The following is a 4,580-nucleotide window of genomic DNA, read 5'->3' on the forward strand; positions in this document are numbered from 1 at the left end:
TTCTTCTTGCTCATTTTTTAAGCTTCATATATGGGGCAAAATATCTTCTGAGTGAAAATTTTGGAACTCATCTGGAAGTGTTTTTAATTTAAACGTTTTATAATGATTTTGCCCTGTGCTTTTTAATTTTGGCTGTTGATATTCACAGACTTCAATTGCCAAAAGTCTCTTCCTGTATTCTGACACATCAATATGTTTGTCCTTCTGTATAGCCAGGTTGTGGAACATACAGCACACTATGAAGATGTGTCTTCAAAAGTTCAATTCTTTTAGATCTCTTTGGTCTCTTCCTGAGTGGTCACACAGAAATTTTATTTGTGGTGAATTAATAATTCTCTAAATCATGTTTTTGGTGTCAACTGTGCATCTGTGTATCAGATTAACTAACTAGTCAGTCTATTACTTAGTTATTAGTAACCACATCTTCAGTCCGCAGCTATTGTCCTCAAACATGTACCTGTTCAACTTGCTGCTCAAAGACTGAACCATAATTGATAAGTTACTTGTACCATTTTGTACTTGATTTTTGTATGTACATTGAGAAAATAGATCATTCTATAATTGTAATTCCACCTATGAACTTTAACTTCTCCTATCATTTAGACCAATACATAATGTAAAATTTGGAAATAACACAAAGCATATTATTGGTTAGCTGTTTGTACTTCGTGTGATCTTAGATCTTGCAGGTATCTTCTCATTTTGTTTACAATCTGGAAGGATCTAATGGCAGAGAAGTTGATTTCTTCAGTTCAATTAACTGTTCCTGGTTTTGTCTTAAAAATTCTCTCATCAGAATTCTGTCCTACTTTGTTTTCCTTGCCCTCAAGGAGGGAAACAAATCGAATCTTGGAATGGCAATGACATTATTGACATGAGACAGGCAGAAGTTAAAGCTCACCTAAGGACAGAAAACAAAAAAAAGACTTCTATTAATGTGTACGGTGACCGAAGTAACAGAGGTAATATCCATCTTGAAGGAATGGAAAATTAAATGAGGGTGTATTACGGAAGCCTGATCTTATCATAGAATCAAGAGTGTCATGCTAGAAAAACACAGCTGGTCAGGCAGCATCCGTGGAACAGGAAAATTGACACTTCAAGCAAAATGTAGAATCACCACAGTGTGGAAACAGGCCACTTGGCCCAACAAGTCCACACCAGCCCTATGAAGAGCAAACCAGCCAGACTATTTCCCCCACCCCATACTTACCCCTGACTAATGCCCCTCCCTGAACACTGTGGGCAATTTGGCATGGCCAATCCACCTAACCTGTACATTTTTGGATTGTAGGAGGAAACCAAAGCACCCAGAGGAAACCTACACATACATAGGGAGAATGTACAAACTCCACACAGCCAGTTGCCTGAGACTGGAATTGAACCGAGGTCCCTGGCACTGTGGGGCAGCAGTGCTAACCACTGAGCCACCATGCCACCCATCTGTCAGCCTTGTATTTATACCCCTGCTAAAGTTGGTAGTTACTATACAACATGTCAGCAGGTCAGCAAATACCTACAAAGCCAGGAAGTATAGAATACAGAATTTATTGAGCTACCAGACCAGATACACCAAGATAGATAGACATCTGATGACATTGTGGGCCTGAAACTTTCTTAGAATTCACAGCTTCCTTCTTAAAAATCTATACACTACAATGATGACAAGTAAAGACTGAGCAAATAATGCCTCTTTTCACTGCCACAACCTAACCAAAATTAACTATAAACCTTGCTCAGATTTGAACGTCTATATCCATTGAAGAAATGTTTGAGACATAGGGGATGATCAGAGAAACGATGAATAGAATTTCCTGTTCTATTGCCAATTTATACTTTTTTGGTTTCCTTTGTTGCCACATACACAGAAGGAAAGGCGTGCTGTGATCTTTACCATCATCTGGGCATCTACCTATTCTGTCAGTCTTTAAGAGTTGTCTTCAAAGTGATTCATCTCCCACCTTCTGCTCCTTTCCTGTGTAAATTCCTCATGATAAGAGAGCTGAAAATGGGGACTATGCCCTACTTCCATATTGGGCAGAAAATTGTGTCCTATCTTTCGTTAAAGAGATGAGCACATTTCTAATAACGAAAGAAAAATAAAATGAAATACAGAATTCTTAAAAACAGAAAGCATGTCACTATAAAATGAATCCTAATTCTTTGAAAACATAAAATTGCATTTTCCTTTTTTTTTAAGTGTTCAGAATGTATCTTCTTTTGCCCTCTTTCTCATCTCTAAACGGGAACTAACTGGACATCCATCCAATGGTCACAAGTCATTTATATCTGGTATGAATATATCATTTTCACATCACAACAAAATGTGGAAATTGCAATACAAATTTAAGCTAAAGACTGGAGAACTGCCTCTTGATTGTTTTACTTGTTAATAGCTTTATATTCACAGTCCTGGAAGATGCCATAAACAATTGCATCAATAATGTCAGTATGTGTGAGGCCACCAAATATTTAACAATATATGATATAGGCCTAAAGGAAAGCAATCTTGTTTTGGATTTTCATGTCAACAAAATAGGAGTGGATTTTCCAGATCTATTTTGAGGGCTGTGTCTCATTATGATTTGGAAAATGGGTGGCAGTGGAAATGAGTGCTGCCACAGCAGTGGTTAGACAATAGACAATAGACAATATTTCCAGATCTATTTTGAGGGCTGTGTCTCATTATGATTTGGAAAATGGGTGGCAGTGGAAATGAGTGCTGCCACAGCAGTGGTTAGACAATAGACAATAGACAATAGGTGCAGGAGTAGGCCATTCAGCCTTTCGAGCCTGCACCGCCATTCAATATAATCATGGTTGATCATTCCTAATCAGTATCCTGTTCGTGCCTTATCTCCATAACCCTTGATTCCACTATCTTTGAGAGCTCTATCCAACTCCTTCTTAAATGAATCCAGAGAGTGGGCCTCCACTGCCCTCTGGGGCAGAGCATTCCACACAGCCACCACTCTCTGGGTGAAGAAGTTCCTCCTGAGCTCTGTCCTAAATGGTCTACCCCATATTTTTAAGCTGTGTCCTCTGGTTCAGCACTCACCCATCAGCGGAAACATGTTTCCTGCCTCCAGAATGTCCAATCCTTTAACAATCTTATATGTCTCCATCAGATCCCCTCTCGGTCTTCAAAACTCAAGGGTATACAAGCCCAGTCGCTCCAATCTATCAGCGTAAGGTAGTCCCGCCATTCCAGGAATTGACCTCGTGAACCTACGCAGCATTCCCTCAATAGCCAGAATGTCTCTCCTCAAATTTGGAGACCAGAACTGCACACAGTACTCCAGGTGTGGTCTCACCAGGGCACTGTACAGCTGCAGAAGGACCTCTTTGCTTCTATACTCAATCCCTCTTGTTATGAAGGCCAGCATGCTATTAGCCTTCTTCACTACCTGCTGTACCTGCATGCTTACCTTCATTGAGTGGTGTACAAGAACCCCCAGATCTCTCTGTACTGCCCCTTTACCTAAATTGATTCCACTTAGGTGGTAATCTGCCTTCCTGTTCTTGCCACCAAAGTGGATAAGGATCCATTTATCCACGTGAAAGTGCATCTGCCATGCATCTGAGCACTCACCTAACTTGTCCAGGTCACCCTGTAATCTCCTAACATCCTCATCACATTTCACCCTGCCACCCAGCTGATGAAATTTGCGAATGTTATTGCTAATACCATCTTGTATATCCTGAAGATAGATTGTAAAAAGCTGCGGTCCCAGTACTGATCCGTGCGGTACCCCACTGGTCAGTGCCCGGCATTCCGAAATGGAGGGGTGGAGGAGTGTGGAAGGATGAGAGAATGCAGGCTGCAGCCCTATGAAGCAGGGGGAGGGCTTGCAGTTGGCCTGTGTGGGGATGTGGGAGACTACAGGAGCCTGGTGGGCAAGGGCTGGCCTGAAAGGCAGCTGGAGGGACGGAGGGAGGGAAGCACGCACGGAGGAGGAAGAGCAAAGAGAAAAGAGAAAAAAAAGCCAAAGGGGATAAAGAGAAAGAGCAAGAAAGAAAATGTGGCTGGCCAGCACGCCTTGAAGTAGGGAGAAAAGGCAGAGGCCAGCGCCTACGGCCATACTAGTCTGAAAACGCCCGATCTCGGAAGCTAAGCAGACTCAGGCCTGGTTAGTACTTGGATGGGAAACCGCCTGGGAATACCAGGTGCAGTAGGCTTTTTCCGCCAGCAGTGGCTGCTCAAGTCACCCCTCTGCACTTGTCTTGTGCCAGGCAATGGAGCGGCAGGTTATTTTTGCTGCTGCTGCTGTGCCTGGCATCAGTCTCCTGCAGGCACGAGACACGGAGGGGAGGAGAGCGGAGCGCTGCCAAAATCAGCAAGAAAGGCGGAAAGAAAGGGATTGGGGCTGCACGCTGTCTGCGCGTGGCAGTCAGGAAAGGCGGACAATAGACAATAGGTGCAGGAGTTGGCCATTCTGCCCTTCCAGCCTGCACCACCATTCAATATGATCATGGCTGATCATCCTTAATCAGTATCCTGTTCCTGCCTTATCTCCATAACCCTTGATTCCACTATCCTTGAGAGCTCTATCCAACACTTTCTTAAATGAATCCAGAGA

At 42.8% G+C, this 4,580-nt stretch overlaps 1 pseudogene; it reads left to right on the plus strand.

The window, feature by feature from the left end:
• The first annotated feature begins 4,070 nt into the window (after positions 1-4,070).
• Positions 4,071-4,179, plus strand: LOC122557577 (annotated as a pseudogene).
• Positions 4,180-4,580: the final 401 nt, after the last annotated feature.

Source organism: Chiloscyllium plagiosum, chromosome 15 (genome assembly GCF_004010195.1).
Source record: "Chiloscyllium plagiosum isolate BGI_BamShark_2017 chromosome 15, ASM401019v2, whole genome shotgun sequence".
NCBI lineage: Eukaryota > Metazoa > Chordata > Chondrichthyes > Orectolobiformes > Hemiscylliidae > Chiloscyllium > Chiloscyllium plagiosum.